The sequence below is a fragment of the Callospermophilus lateralis genome, chromosome X (assembly GCF_048772815.1).
Source record: "Callospermophilus lateralis isolate mCalLat2 chromosome X, mCalLat2.hap1, whole genome shotgun sequence".
NCBI classification, from domain to species: Eukaryota; Metazoa; Chordata; class Mammalia; order Rodentia; family Sciuridae; genus Callospermophilus; species Callospermophilus lateralis.
This window is the reverse complement of record NC_135325.1, coordinates 59,711,988-59,728,571: the sequence shown is the minus strand read 5'-3', so window position 1 is coordinate 59,728,571 and position 16,584 is coordinate 59,711,988. Positions and strand designations below refer to the sequence as shown.

Sequence of the window (16,584 nt, the reverse complement as noted above, 5' to 3'; positions counted from 1 at the left end):
ATAGCTTAAACTATGGAACCAACCTAGGTGCCCTTCAGCAGATGAATAGATAAAGAAAATGTAGTATATACAAAATGGAATATTACTCAATCATAAAGAAGAATGAAATTATTGTATTTGCAGGTAATTGGATGGAACTAGAGAATACTATGCTAAGCAAAATAATCCAATCCCAAATAACCAAAGGCTGAATGTTTTCTCTTATTTTCAGGTGCTAACTCACAATAAGGTGGGGTAGAGAAGAAAAGAAGTACTTTGGATTAGACAAAGGGGAAAGAAGGGAAGGGAGTGGGAATAGGAATAGGAAATGATAGTAGAATGAATCATACATTACCTTCCTATATGCATATTTGAATACATGACCAAAGTAATTCCACATCATGTACAAGCAGGAGAATGAGAAGTTATACTCCATATATGTATAATTTGTCAAAATATATTCTACTGTCATGGATAATTATTAAGAACAAAGAAAAAATAAAAGAATGCAATAACAGTAAAATAATAAATAATGCATTCACATCAAATGAAAAAAAAATGAAAGCAATTAGCCCCACTCAAACAGAAGGGTAGAAGAATCACAAAAAAATGAAAAATAAAAAGTAAGGTTGCCTTTAAAGAGAAAAAAGAAACATTCTGAGGACTTTGAACAGTAAAAGGAGGTATTAGATCTCTGAACAAATCTCACATCATTTCCCAATGCTCATTCAATTTAGAAAGAAATCAATTTGATTCAGTAAGTTTCTGTAGTGACTTTTCACTTCTCATAGCACTATTATTTTAGTCTGTATTAGATTTATCTCCCTCCCAATAGGTGGTTACTTCATTTACTAGTTTTTCTTTTTGTCCCATATACAAAGAACCATCTTACTTAAAAATACCAAGCATTATGGGGAGCTGTCTGGCACCCAGATATCAATAGGAGTGAAAGGTTCCTGGATATGTTTTGAAGCTACAGGAGCTTAGAGTTCAAGAGGAATATAACATCTTTAGTGTGGCTAAAGATGTAGTTAGATATGCAGCCTATAATCACACTTGCACACATGGGTCCACAGTATCAGGATGATTAAAGTGCTGATATTGTACTAAGTGATGGGATTTCAGCATGAACATTTAAAGCATACAAAGAAATGAGTCTTGTAGATCACATCTTTATAATTAAAAGAAACTTAAAGGCAATTTAAAGAAATTGTGTATTTCAAATCTTGAAATTGGACAATAAGGTATACCACTACAGGAAACTGAATAGGAGGACTGTCGAACATTTCATGGGAAGACAGTTGTGGCACATATTGGTCAATTGGTAAATCTTGTCCCATTAAAAAAGAAAAGCATCTGTGTCACACTGTTAATCAGTCAACAATTTCTGATAGTGAAATGATTACCCGGTTCCTGGTATATACATATCCTCTGAAAAGATGAAACTCAACTGAGTATCAAGGATTACAAACTTAATGAAGGACACATCATAGTCTCTGCTTATCATTCATAAACATGTTATTTATGCAGTGCAAAATCATCATAGAAATGGTCCTCCTTGTGTTGGTCATCTTATGTCTGTGATTAATACAAATGCAAAAAGGGGGAGGACCTTAAAAAAGATAAACAGTTGTTTCAGAATCTTGTAATTTTTTAAATTTATTGTTACAGTGCACTGCCATAAAGTCTTATCAAGAAAAAAACGTAAAGATATATCAAGAACTATGTAATGTTTTGAACAACCAACAATAAAAAAAATTAAAAAAAGAAAAAATGTAAAGATATCCAGAGTTTATGTAAAAAAAATTTTGATATTGGGTCTGGGGCTAGGTAGGGCTCAGCAATAGCGCACTCGCCTGGCATGTGTGAGGCATTGGGTTTGATTCTCAGCACCATGTAAAATAAATAAAGGTTAGAATTAATTAAAAAAATTTTGATATTATATTAAGGTCTGAAGAAGATCCAAAGACTGTTAACCTCTTTGAATGAGTTTATTTTGCAACATAGGAGAAGCATATTTGGAGACCAAATGGCATGATACTATTGTTGTTAATAGCTGGCAATTATACATCTGTAAAAAGAATTTGCTGAGTACTGTCCTGGAATTTTCTATTCCTGCTATTCTTAGTTATAAAGGATAAAGTATGAACTTCTATAAGTAAATGTGCCTAGTAACAACTGAGAATCAGGAAGAAACTTCATCCAGTTGATGTGAGGTTAAGAACATTTAGTGTTTCCAAAACTCATTTCAAAGTGGATCAAGGACCTAAGCACTAGACTAGAGACCCTGCACCTACTAGAAGAAAAAGTGGGCCCAAATTTCCATCATGTTGGCTTAGGAATGAAATTCCTCAACAAGACTCCTGAATAGAAGAAAGGAAAATCAAGAATCAATAAATGGGATGGAGGTTGGGGCTGTGGCTCAGCAGAAGCACACTTTCCTGGTATGTGTGAGGCACGGGATTCAATTCTCAGCACTACATATAAATAAATAAAATAAAGGTTAATCAACAACTAAAATAAAATATTTTTAAAAATGGGATGGAATCAAACTAAAAAGCTTCTTCTCAGCAAAAGAAACAATCAAGAATATGAAGAGAGAGCCATTCAGAATGGGAGAAAAATCTTTGCCATGTGCACTTCAGATAGATCATTCACCTCCAGAATATACAAAGAACTCAAAAAACTTAACACCAAAAAAAACTTAACACCCAAAATAACCCAATTAATATATGGGCAAAGGAACTGAGCAGACACTTCACAGAAGAAGAAATACAATCAGTCTATAAATATATTTTTTAAAAAGTTCAAAATCTATAGTAATTAGAGAAAGGCAGATCAAAACCACACTGAGATTTCATCTCACTCCAGTCAGTAAAGCAATTATCAAGAATATAAGTAACAGGCTGGGGCTATAGCTCAGAGGTAGAGTGCTTGCCTCACACATGTGAGACATAGCACCACATAAAAATAAATAAATAAATAGATTGTATCCATCTACAACTAAAAAATATTTTTTAAAAACAAATACAAGTAACAATAAATGTTGGTGAGGATGTGGGGGAAAAGGTACACTCATACATTGCTGGTAAGACAACAAATTGGTACAACCATCGTGGAAAGCAGTACAGAGATTCCTTAAAAAACTAGAAATAGAACCTGGTTTTACCACTCCTCAGTTTATATTCAAGGAGTTAAAATCAATCAACATACTACAGTGGCACACATCAATGTTTACAGCAACTCAATTCAGAATAGCTAAGCTATGGAACCAACCTAGGTGCCCTTCAACAGATAAATGGATAAAGAAAATGTGGTACATATACAGTCAGCAACAAAGAAGAATGAAATTATGGCATTTGCCAATAAATGGATGGAACTGGAGACTGTCATGCTCAGTGAAATAAGTCAATCCCCCCAAAATAAAGGGCTGAATGTTCTCTCTGATGTGTGCATGCTTGCTCACAATGCAGGGGTGGGGGGTAGTAGGAGTGGAGGTTTACCAGGATTGGACAGGGTGGCATGGGGAAGGGAAGGGGATGAGAATGGGAAATACCATACAATGAATCAATCATAATGCTCCTATGTTCATATATGAATACCTGATCAGTGTAACTTCACATCATGTACAACCACAAAAATTGGAAATTAGGGCTGGGGTTGTGGCTCAGCAGTAAGAGCACACACCTAGCACATGCAAGGCCCTGGGTTCTATCCTTAGCACCACATAAAAATAAATAAAATAAAAGTATGTGTCCAACTACAACTAAAAAAAATGGGAAGTTATACTCCATGGATGTATGATATGTCAAAATACATTTGACTGTCATATATTAACTAAAAAGAACAAATAAAAATCTTTAAAATTTTTAAAAAATGAAAATTTGGTGTTTCAAAATGAAATTGGGATATTGTCAATTATTTTAATCATGAAAATGTTGTTCTCATATATGAATCACTTATGAAAGATAGTACCAGCCCACCTATAATAAAATTTCTCAAGGAATCTTATGTAAAAGAAACACAGTCAAGTAGCTTCACTATCAATAATTTTTTATATTTCATGTAAATAAACATTCCCACAAATGAAGAGCTTCTTATCAATAATACAACATTTGATTGTGATGCAATATATGTAGGAGCATAATGTGCTATGTGTCTTTCAGAAGGACTGCTTTCATCTGTATGGAAGATTTAAAATTCAAGGGGATGGAATGGTATGGAAATTTTGGAAATAATGATAATTATACAGCTTGTATTACTATAGATTGTGCTGTAGATTTGGAATACTAGTTGCTTGATACAAAGCTAGTATTCAAGATACAAAATCACTTAAAAAGTTATAACCTTAGTTGGTACAATGTGAAAAAATTTCCACATGCTTAGGTTATACATTTATATATTTTAAAGTTTTTCTAAAAATGATACTTAAAATAATTCCCTTAATTTAATAATTCTACATAAATGCTTGAGCTATTCAGGAACCTAGGTGCTCCTTCCAGTTTTAGAAAAAAAATTGAGGCTATCAATAAAGAGGTGATATACATTTATTTTCAGATCACCATTTTTGAGATTTTTTTTGAAATTTAGCAAGGGAATGATTTCATATAGTACAGCAATATGTGGTATTCTTTTTTGTACACAAATTGGCTAGTTTTTGGGGGGGGAGTAAAAGGAGTGGGATTCATTTAATTGAGAGGAAAAGAGAGCTCCCACAGGTGAGAGGAGATCTGATAGGGGTTGCAACTTAAGTGTACTAGTCTAGAGGCTTACAGAGCTACATTGATTGATATCTATACTACTCAGGTACTGGAAAACTATGAAGGCTTTGGCTAGTCTTGTGTAGCCGGTTAGAGAACACAGGTAGTAAGTGGCTTTTAGAAAGTCTATGCTTTCAAGAGATTAGTTCAAGTCAGAATGCCGCAGTCTGGCTGGGCACAAATCACAAGCCACTGAAGCAGGAACAAGCTTTATTTTTGAACTGCAAGAAAAAACCTCACACACGCTCCTGGGGAATTCTCCTGAATGCCACATGGCTCGTCCAGGAACCCCCAGCCAGAAATATCTCTCCCGGAAATCCCTCCTCCTGCACTTCCCCAACCAATGGGAACTCTCCAGGAATCCCCGGAAATCCCCACGAGAACTCCAAAATAGTGCGAGAACTCAAAAGTAGCGGCAGAGGCGGATAATAATGCCTCGCCTGACAATCAATACTGTTGGCAAAATGCCAGGGGCCATACAGACTCGGTCGTGGCTCTCAGCTTCAGAATGTATGGAGCAAGTAGGAAATAAAGTTAATGTAACATTTTCTGAAAAGTATTTTAATGTTTTTATTAGTGCATTCTATTTATACATAATAGTGGTGATAATTCTGACATAATCATTCATACATGAAATATAACTTGGTTCATTTCAGTTCCCAGCATTTCATCTTTCTCTACCTGTCTTACCCCTACCCCTTATTCTCTTCCTCTACTAGTCTTTCTATTTATTTATTTATTTTTTAATTGGTGCTTTATAGATATACATAAATATGGGATTCACTGTGGTTTATTCATATATGCACATAGCATAATTAACTGATTATACCCATAGATGTTGAACTTTTACAGAGCACACATTTTAGTTGTGAACTTAGTTTCATTTCCTAACCTTAGTAAAACCTTTTACAAATTTTTAGTGCCTCATTTTTCCTGACTCATACAAAGGGTTGCTTGTTTAACTAAACCAAATAATAGGCATGTGAATAAGTGCCATATTTTTCATGGTTAGTGCCATCATCTCAAACTTCCTTCAAGCTTTAAGATAGTGCTTATTAGGTATTGAATTTTTGCTGTTAATGTGTTAGTTAAATTAATTAAATTTGTTTTAATTGATATATAAAAACAACAATTGTACATATGGTGCCATGTAATCATCTCTGGTAATGACCATTCCATTCCCTGCTTCTATGAGATCAACCTTCTTGGGTTCCACATATGAGTGAGATCATGTGCTACTTGTCTTTCTGTGCCAGTTTACTTCACTTAACATAATTCTCTCTGCTTTAATTCATGATGATACAAATGAATGGATCTTGTTATGGTTAAATAATATTTCATTGTGCAAATTTACCACATTTTCTTTATTCTTACTGGAGTGAGGTGATATCTCATTATAGTTTTTTTGTATGTTTGTTTGTTTGTTTATGGTACCCAGAGGTGCTTAACCACTGAGTCATATCCTCAACACTTTTTTTTTTATATTTTCTTTATAGTTGAGGTCTTTCTGAGTTGTTGAGTGCCTAAGTCTAGGCCGTCTAGTTTGTTCCACTGGTCTATGTATGTGTTTTCATGTCAATACTGCTTTGATTACTACAGTTTTCTAGTGTATTTTGTGTGTGTTTGTGTGGTACTGGGGATTGAGCCCAGGGCCTTGTGCATGCAAGGCAAGCATTCTACCAACTGAGCTATATCCCCAGCTCTAGTGTATTTTGAAGTCAGATAGTATAAAAACCCTTTGTTCTTTTGTTGAAGATTGATTTGGCTATACAGGGATTTTTGTGGCTCCATACAAATTTTAGGATTTTTCATCTTAAGACTATGAAGAAGGTCATTGGCATTTTAATAGGGATTACACCAAATCTATAGATTGTTTTGGGTAGTATTGACATTTTATAATATTGATTCTTCCAATACATGAATGCAGGTTACCATTCTGTTTCTGTGTGTCCTCTTCAATTGCCATCACCACTATATTATGATATTCATTGTAGATATCTTTTACCTCTTTTCTTAAATGTGTTTCTAGGTATTTTTTCAGTAGCTATTTTATAAGGGATTGCTATCTGACTTCTATGTGAGATTATTCACTCTTGACATATAACAGTGCTAATATTTTTGAATGTTGATTTTGTACCTTGAAACTTTGCTGAGTTTGGTTTTTATTCCATCTTTTCACCTTCTAACAAAATCTTTCATCAGGCAAAATTTTCAATGTGATGAAGCTCAATTTACATGTTTTTTGATTTATGGATGATGTTTTATGGCATATCATAGTGCTAAAAAACTATTTGTTGAGAAATGCTATCTTCCCTATATTGAATTAGTTATCTCCCTCATAAATGGGAATAAGTATTGATCTATACCATAAGGATAAACCTTGATCACATTATGCTAAGCTAAAAATGTCAGATGCAAAATGCCACATATTGGGTAATTCCACTTACATGAAATGTCCAGAACAGGAAAATCCAAACTAGGTAAGGAGTTGCCTGTGGCTAGGAGTTTGAGAAGAATGGGGAATGACTAATAATGAGTATGAAGTTTCATTTCAGGGATATTATAATATTCTGGATTTAATGCTGATGGTTGCACAAATTGGGGAATATACTAAAGAAACACAATGCATAATTAAAGGGATGAATTGCATGGTATGTGAATTATAGCTTAATATAAGATTATTTCTTAAAAAATCAGTTTGGTCTATTTGTGCAGTCTATTTCTGGGATCTCTTTTCTTTTTCTTTTTTTATTTATATGTGACAATGGAATGCATTACAATTCTTATTACACATATAGAGCACAATTTTTCATATCTCTAGTTGTATATATGGCATATTCACATCAATTCGTATTTTCATACATGTACTTTGGATAATAATGGTCATCACATTCCACCATCATTTCTAACCCCATGTTCCCTCCCTTTCTCTCCCACCCCTCTAGCCTATCTAGAGTTCGTCTATTCCTCCCATGCTCCCATTTTCTATCCCACTTTGAGTCAGCCTCCTTTTATCAAAGAAAACATTTGTCATTTGGTTATTTGGGATTGGCTAACTTCACTTACCATTATCTTCTCTAACTCCATCCATTTACCTGCAAATGCTATGATTTTATGCTCTTTTATTGCTGAGTAATATTCCATTGTATATATATGCCACTTTTTTAATCCATTCATATATTGAAGGGCATCTAGGTTAGTTTCACTGTTTAGCTATAGTGAATTGTGCTGCTATAAACATTGATGTGGCTATGTCCCTATAGTATGTTGTCTTTAAGTCCTTTGGGTATAGACTGAGGAGAGGGATAGCTGGATCAAATGGTGGTTCCTTTCCCAATTATCCAAGGAATCTCCATACTGCTTTCCATATTGGCTGCACCAATCGGCAGTCCCACCAGCAGTGCATGAATGTACCTTTTTCCCCACATCCTCTCCAACACTTATTGTTGTTTGTCTTCATAATAGCTGCCATTCTGACTGGAGTGAGATGATATCTTAGAGTGATTTTGATTTGCATTTCTCTAATTGGTAGTGATGATGAACATTTTTTCATATATTTGTTGATTGATTGTACATCAATCATCTGAGAAGTGTCTCTTCAGGTTCTTGGCCCATTTATTTATTTATTTATTTATTTATTTTTATTTTTTGGTGTTTAACTTTTGAGTTCTTTATATACCTTAGAGATTAGTGCTCTGTCTGATGTGTGAGGGGTAAACATTTTTTTTCCCAAAATGTAGGCTCTCTATTCACCTCACAGATTGTTTCTTTTGCTGAGAAGAAACTTTTTAGTTTGAGTCTATCCCATTTATTGATTCTTGATTTTAATTCTTGTGCTAAAGGAGTCTTATTAAGGAAGTTGGGGCCTAGTCCTGCATGATGAAGATGAGGGCCTACTTTTTCTTCTATTAGATGCAGGGTCTCTGGTTTTTATTCCTAGGTCCTTGATCCATTTTGAGTTGAGTTTTGTGCATGGTGAGAGATAGGGGTTTAATTTCATTTTGTTGCATATGGATTTCCAGTTTTCCTGGCACCATTTGTTGAAGAGGCTATCTTGTCTCCAATGTATGTGTTTGGCACCTTTATCTAATATAAGATAATTTTAATTTTGTGGGTTAGTCTCTATGTCCTGTATTCTGTACCATTGGTCTACCAGTCTGTTTTGGTGCCAATACCATGCTGTTTTTGTTACTATTGCTCTGCAGTATAGTTTAAGGATCTCTTTTCTGTTCCATTTATTTATGTCTCTATCTCTGTCAATAATACAAAGCCTTGAGTACTGTAGCTTCATACTAATTCTTAAAATCAGGTGGACTGTTTCTTTAACAACACACTTTTTTTTTTTTTTTTTTTTTTACAAAATTAGGTTAGCTGTTTTACTTTAGTCCTTCCATTTTAGAACAGTCTTATCAGTGTCTATATAAACCTTTCTGGGAAGTTTCATAGGCATTGAGTTAAACCTGTAGATGAATTTGAAGAGAATTTACATCTTTACCAAGTTAATTTTTTTTAATCTATGAACATAGTGTATCTCTCCATTTCTTTAGACATTTTTTGATATCATTCATCAAAGTTTTATAGTTTTCAATATACAAATCCAGTACAAATTTTGTTAGTTTCAGAAACTAGGTATGAAAGTTGTATTATATTATAATTATCTGATTCCACATGTTCACTAGTTCTATATAGAAACATAAATAAGTTTTATATTGACATTATATCCTGTGAACTTGCTGAATTAATGTATTAGTTATTGCATTGCCTAGAAATCCCAGGATTATTTTGAGTAAGACTGATGAGGTAGGACATCTTTACCTTGTTCTTGATCTTATGGCAGAAAGCATTTAGTCTTTCACCATTAAATATATTATTAACCAGAGCTTGGGTTGTAGCTCAGTGGTAGAGAGCTTGCCTAGCATGTGTACAGTAAGTTTGATTCTCAGCATGGCATATAAATAAATAAATAAATAAAGGTACATCAACAACTACAACTAAAAAGTATATTTAAAAAATAAAATAAGCCAGGCCCGGTGGCGCACACCTGTGATCCAAGCAGTTTGGCATGCTGAGGCAGGAGAATCATGAGTTCAAAGGCAGCCTCAGCAAAAGTGAGGTGTTAAGTAATTCAGTGAGACCTTGTCTCTAAATAAAATACAACATAGGGCTGCGGATGTAGCTCTGTGAAAACAAATAAATAAATAAATGGTAGATAAAGGAAAAAATATATCATTAACCACAGATATTTTAGAGACACTTTACCATGTTGAGGAAGTTGTCCTGTATTCCTACTTTTCTGAGAGTTTTTATCATGAATGGGCATTGTATTTTGTCAAATGATTTTTTTGTCATTAATTGATATATTCTTGTGATTTTTCTTTTTTAACATTTTAATATGGTTGATTGTAGTAATGGATTTTCAAATACTGAATCAACTTTCTCATCTTTGGGACAAAACACACTTGGACATGATACATAACTCTTTTCATGTATAGGTAAATTCTATTTGCTAATAATTTTTGAGCATTTTGTATCTATATTCATGAGGAATATTTTTCTGTACTTTTGTTAGTTTCATTTGTTTGGTTATATCTTTTTTCTATTTTGGTTATCAGGGTAATATTATCCTCATGAGATTGTGTATAACTGATGTTAATTTTTCCTTTTTTGGGAGCTTTAAATTGCAATTTTAATTTCCTTAAGAGTTATAGGATATTTAAATAATCTACTTCACATTAGGAGAGTTGTGGTACTTTTGTATATCTTGAGAAATCAATTCTTTTTATTAATGTAGAATTGTCCATGGTATTGCCATATTACTCATCTGTTATCTGAAGGCCCTATAGTGATATATTGTATTTCATACCTGATTTTAGATATTTGTCCCTTCTATCATCATTTCCTTGTAAGTCTTGCTAAAAGTTTGCCAATTTATTGATCTTTTCAGAGATCCAAATTTTGTTCCATTAATTTTTCTGTTTTCAATTTCATTGATTTCTGTTCTTATCTCTAGTGTGTCCTGCATTCTGCTTTCTTTGGGTTTATTTTGTATTTTTATATACTTTCTCAAGGTAGATTATTGATTTAAATCTTTCTTTTTTGTTAACATGTTCCACAAATTTTCGTATGCTTTATCTATGTTTTCATTGAGTTAAATGTATTTCTTTATTGCCCTTGAGATCCTATTTGAAACATTAGTTATTCAGAAAAGTTTAGTTTGCGATGATTGAACTTTTTTTCTATTCACTTCCTATAAATAACTACTAACTTGATTCCATTATGTTTGAATAACACACTGTTTATGATTCATTCTTTTAGAAAATTTAAGCTTTGTTTGATGCCCCAGGATATGGTCTGCCTTGTTATGTGATTTGTGGCTACTTAAAAAAAAAAATTCTGTTGTTAATTGGGTGAAGCATTTCTATAAATATTGATTAGGAGTGTTAAGTGATGACTTTGTTAGAATTATTCCATATCCATGACAATTTTCTATCGAGTCAAGGTTGTTCTATCAGTCATTGAGAAGCAATTGTCCCCAAATGTAATTGTGGCTATATCTATTTATCCTTTCAGTTATACCAGTTTTTCCTTCATGTATGTTGCAGACCTGTTGTTTGGTGTATACCCATTTAGGATTGTTACATTCTCTAGATTGATTAACTATTTTATCATTATATAATGTCCCTCTCTGTCACTGGCAATTTTTTGTCCAAAAGTACACTTTTTCAGATTTTAACATAACCATTGTTGCTTCTTTTTATTAATGTTTGTATGCTATAACTTTCTTCAATACTGATGCTTTTGATCTGATTATATTATTATTCTTGAAATGAGTTTCTAGTAAATAACATATAGTTGGGTCATTTTAAAAATCAACTTTGCCAGTATTTATCTTCAAATTGGTATATTCACCTGATTTACATTGAAAGTAATATTGATATGTTATGACCTAAGACTGTCATTTATTTTTTTGGTTTTCTTTGTGTCTCTGTTTTCAGTTCTCTAATTTATTTTTAATGACTTCCTTTGGGATTCTTGAACATTTTTTTACATATCATTTTGATTCACTTTGTGATATCTCTTATATTTATTTGAGTTGTTGCTTTAGATCTTATATGTGCACAACAACACAGTCTGTTTTTGTCATCATTACACCTCTTCAAGTGAAGTATACAAGCCATATCTTTCTTTTTGTTCCTTTACCCTCCCTTTTGTAATATAATTGTCTCAAATACTTTCTCAACATACATTTAGCACCATACCAGATAAAATTAAAACTACATCAGACAGGGCTACTTTTAATGATAAAGCATTATAAAATTCAAGAAAAGAAGGAAAACCTGTTATATCACTCATATTTTTGTTTACCCTGTTCTGTTTCCTTCCTAATATTCCAAGGGTGTTGCCTCCCTCACCCCTCACCCTCCTCTTCCTCTCCCCGCCCCTTCCTCCAGGAAAAGTTTATTTGGTGCTCATGATTTCAGAGGTGTCAGTTCATAGCTGGCCAATTCTATACATAGCTCTGGGCCTGAGATGAGGAAAAACCTCATGGCAGAAAGGCAAGGTGGAGGAAAGCAGCTCAGGACATAACAACTAGGAAGCAGAGAGAACTCCAAGGTTGCTTCTTTTATGATTTTCTTTCTGCTTAGAGAACTTCCTTTAGTCATTCTTTTAAATTAGTAGTGACAAATTTGCTTAGTTTTCCTTTCTCTGAATGTGTCTTGATTTCCCCTTCATTCCTGAATAATATTTTTAGCTGACCATAGAATTCTGGGTTGACAATTTTTTTCCTTCAGCACCTGAAAAATTTTGTGCCACTGCCTTCTGAATTGAATGGTTTCTGATAAGAAATTAATAATATTTTGAACACTTTTCCCCCTATATGGAAAAATATTATTTTATTCTCTGGCTTTTTTAAAGATATATTCTTTGTCTTTAGTCTTCAGAAGTTTAATTATGATATGTCTTGATTTGGTTTTCTTTGGGTTCTACTATTTGGAATTTGCTTGACTTCCTCAATATGTGAGCTTATGTCTTTCTTTAAACATGGGAAGTTTTCACACACACCCCAGGGATTGAACTCAGGAGCACTTGACCACTGAGCCACATCCCCAGCCCTATTTCGTATTTTATTTAGAGACTGGGTCTCACTGTTTTGTCTAGTACCTTGCTGTTGCTGAGGCAGGCTTTGAACCTGCGATCCTCCTGCCTCAGCCTCCCGAGCCACTGGGATTACAGGTATGTGCCACTCTTTCAGCCCTATCCTTTTCTCTCCTCTCCCTCTGTGACTTCAATGATACCAATGTTAAATATATTGTTATCTTTCTACATGTCCCTGAGTTCTTCTTTTTTTTTTTCCCTGTTTTATCCTTGTTGTTCATCTTGGACCATTTCTGTTGCATCTGTCCTCTCCATAATTCTTTCCTCTAAGATCTCCATTTTATCTTTAAGCTCATTCCCCTAAAGTTATTTCACTTATATCTGTCAGTTCTAAATTTTTTATTTATCATTCTTAATGCTTTCTATTTATTTTCTGAGACTATTTTAATTTGTTTCTATTGCTCATAATTGTTCATAAAGCATTTTTGTCATAACAGTTTCAAATTCATTGTCAGATGATTTTAACATCTCTGTTATTTAAATCTGACATCTACTGATTGTATTTCTTCACTTTAAAATCTTACTGGTTCTTGGTGGTTGAGAACTGAATTTTTTAATATTTTTATGAGATTTTGGTTCCTTATTGGGTCTCTATTGCCAACTGATGTTTTCAGGGAGAAGTGTTTCCTCTTAACTGCTAGCAGAGAACTGGGAGTACTAGCTTTGCAGGTAGTCTCCACTGATGGCACAGTGGAGGTGATCTTTTCACTGCTGGGTAATAGTGAAAGTCCCGAGTCTCCACTAGACCTCATCTAACAATACAATAGCATAAAGGTTGAGAAATACTTTGTGCTGCCAGGTCGGGTGGAAGTTCAGGCTTCCCATGTAGTCTCCATTTGCACTAGAGAGGGAAAAACTTCTTGCTGACCAGTAGGGATGAAAGTGTTCGTTCCCTACTTGGTCTTCTCTGACACTAAAAGGGTTGGGTAATCTCATTATAAGATCACAAGTGGGTAAATCTGGGTATCTCTTTCAACCTTACATATATGGGTGAAACCATAGACATTTTTTCTGTAGTGAGTGTTGAGAGTAGGAGGATTCTTTTCTCAAAATTTTCTGTGTTGCTAAATAAAATGCCTCTTTGCCAGTGCTTTGGCTTTTGATGAATAACCAGAATGTAAGGAAGGCTTTTGTTGGGGCTGATTTTTTTCAGTGCCTATTAGCATTCCCAAGTCACTTGTTTCTTCAACTCTGGGATTCATGAGTCCAGAAGAAGAAAAGGCACTCACCGCCATGTCCTTTCTAAAGCTCTGAGGTCCCTAGCTGGTCTGTTGACTTCTCTCTACCTTTCACAGTCTACTTATATTTGCTTTATATATTATGTGCAGCACCTTTAGCTTAAAAGGAATAGGTAAAAATATATTTCCTCCATTTTCCTGGAAGAAACTTTAATTTTTAACAATGGGAGACTCAGAGAAATCATAAAACAAAATCTCAAGTTTGATGTTTGAGTTTTTCATTGTTTTTGTTTTATTAAGATGTTTTTATAATGGAAAGTAACATTTTGATGGTTTGGCAATTTGATAGATTTCCTAATATTTCTCCACATGCTCTTTTATGTCATAAGTTTTTAATGTCTGAATTAAATTACAATTGTGACCAATTTTATTTCAAATCTTGTTTAGTTGTTTCAAAAATAATGTAAATAGACTATTATAAATTGCAGAGAATATAAGAATTGTCTTCACATAATATATTTTGTAGTGAATTAAACTAAACTTGATTTTTCAGGGCCTCTTTTTGATGCTTTAGTGATAAATACATATAAGTATGTTTAAAAATGCAAAGTGTCTGATTTTCTTCACTTTTCTCTGTTTATCATTTCTGTGTATATCACATATCATTTCATTCAACTGTTATTCATATTCAGGAAACATTTGATATCCATTCTTGATTACAAGCAACAGTCCTAACTTTCAAAATGTTGTTTAACTTTCCTTGTCTTTCATAATGAACATATGGCTTTGCTTAGGACTAGCTGGAGTTTCACATTAAGTATGTCTTGAATGTGTATGGGACATGTCTGGTATCTGCCAAGGTAACTAATTTCTGTTGCCCACGGTCATTTGTTTTTCCATGTACAGATTTTCCAGCTGCTGGTTTCCAGCTTTTAGTGATGGTTCCATTTTTGCCAACAAAGAAATTACCCCTTGTTTAAGTAGACATTCTGTCCACTGACATAGAAATGGAGTGAGAAGTTAGGTCTGTCACCTCATAGATTAAATATCCCTTCAGATTTAAGAAATTTAACTAGCATTTACCAACACCTGTGTTATAAATGACATACCAGCACCCTGTTGGGACATGAGTCCCAAAACCCTACGTATACAACAGCTACTCTAAGCAGGTTAACACTGCCATATAACCTTCTTGGATGTTTTCTGGGAAGCATAGCGTGAAGGAAAGTACACACACACACACACACACACACACACAGTTGTTTTACTAAGGCATTTTATTTTTAACACTACCCCAATTTCTCTCTGAACACCAACTTTCACAAGAGAAAATGGAAAGTTGGAACATAGTAAAAATAATTGCTATCACTAAGATAATGTATACTATTCAAACACTTTTGTAAGCATTTTATATATGTTCTTACTTAATTCTCCTAACAACCTATGCAGTAGAGATTATTATTATAACTATGTTACAGATGAATAAAATCAGATATGGAGAGGCTGAATCATGTGTCCAAATTCATACAGTAAGCAAATGGTGGAACTAAGATTCCAACCCAGGCAATCTTACTGCAGAGTTTCTTCTCCGTGCTCATCCAAATAAAGACCTCTCCTGTACTTCCTGAAACAGACACATTGAGAAAAGCTCAACAAACAAAGCCAAACAACTTGGGACTAAAAATCATAAATAAAGTTAAACAAAAATGAAAGGAATAGAGTATACATCAATTGGAAACAGTCTTTTGTGTACACAGACTAAGCATACTACGGATGCCTATAGAGGGGATAAACTTTCCCAAATAGAAACTGTATCATTAGCAAGTCATCTAGTGGCTTAAAGCTTGAATTTCTGAGAAAATGTAAATCAAATCTATGAGAGATAACCCAACAAAATTTCCCCCTTAGTTACGTCTTTCTGCACATCCACTTATTAGATTCTTTACAGAAAGTCCATCTTGATAGTAGAACAAGAGAATGTGGAGAGTATGAGATCACCGGGAACCTGAAAGTAAAGGCTGGACTGAGCCCCAACTGTGCTGTTTTTACAAGTTGGCCAATAGCCCATGCTGGAAAAAGTGAAGAGATAGAACCCAGTGCATTACAGTTCAGCCATGAACATCAATCTTTGTTAAAGCAGAAAGTTTTGGCAAGGAATAAAATAATATGAGGCTAATGAAGGATGTTGAGAAAGATTCAGACATATGCTAGGTCAATTGTCTTTATAGAAAAGGTACAAAGTCTCACCTACAGCTGCCCCAAAACCCAAGAGGAAAGGAAATAAATCCATAGCTATAAAAAGAGAGTGAAGTGAGGGCAAGATGTGTAACCAGATTGTAAGTATTTCAGGGGAGTGTGTTTTCTACATTATTCTATCCTTTTTCTTTCTTTTAGCAAAAGAAAAGATGGGTCTATATGTGGAAAAAAGAAAAAAATTCAGGTTAACTGCCAGGTCACTTACTTGTTCCCCAAAATCCAGGCCAGCAGTTTTTCAGGAAGGATACCCTAGC

At 33.9% G+C, this 16,584-nt stretch overlaps 2 protein-coding genes across 3 annotated transcripts in view; one reads left to right on the top strand and one right to left on the bottom strand.

The window, feature by feature from the left end:
• The window catches only part of Lpar4 (lysophosphatidic acid receptor 4), an 87,973-nt gene that overhangs the window by 55,620 nt on the left and 15,769 nt on the right, over positions 1 to 16,584 (bottom strand). The window lies entirely within an intron of this gene.
• The window catches only part of Rtl3 (retrotransposon Gag like 3), a 37,163-nt gene continuing 32,842 nt past the window's right edge, over positions 12,264 to 16,584 (top strand). The window contains exons 1-2 of one of the 2 annotated variants that reach the window (XM_077107008.1): positions 12,316 to 12,353; positions 12,900 to 12,974. The gene's annotated coding sequence lies outside the window, so the exon portion shown is untranslated. Of the gene's footprint in view, positions 12,354 to 12,899; positions 12,975 to 16,584 lie in introns of both variants that reach the window. The other variant, XM_077107010.1, reaches the window with a different exon arrangement.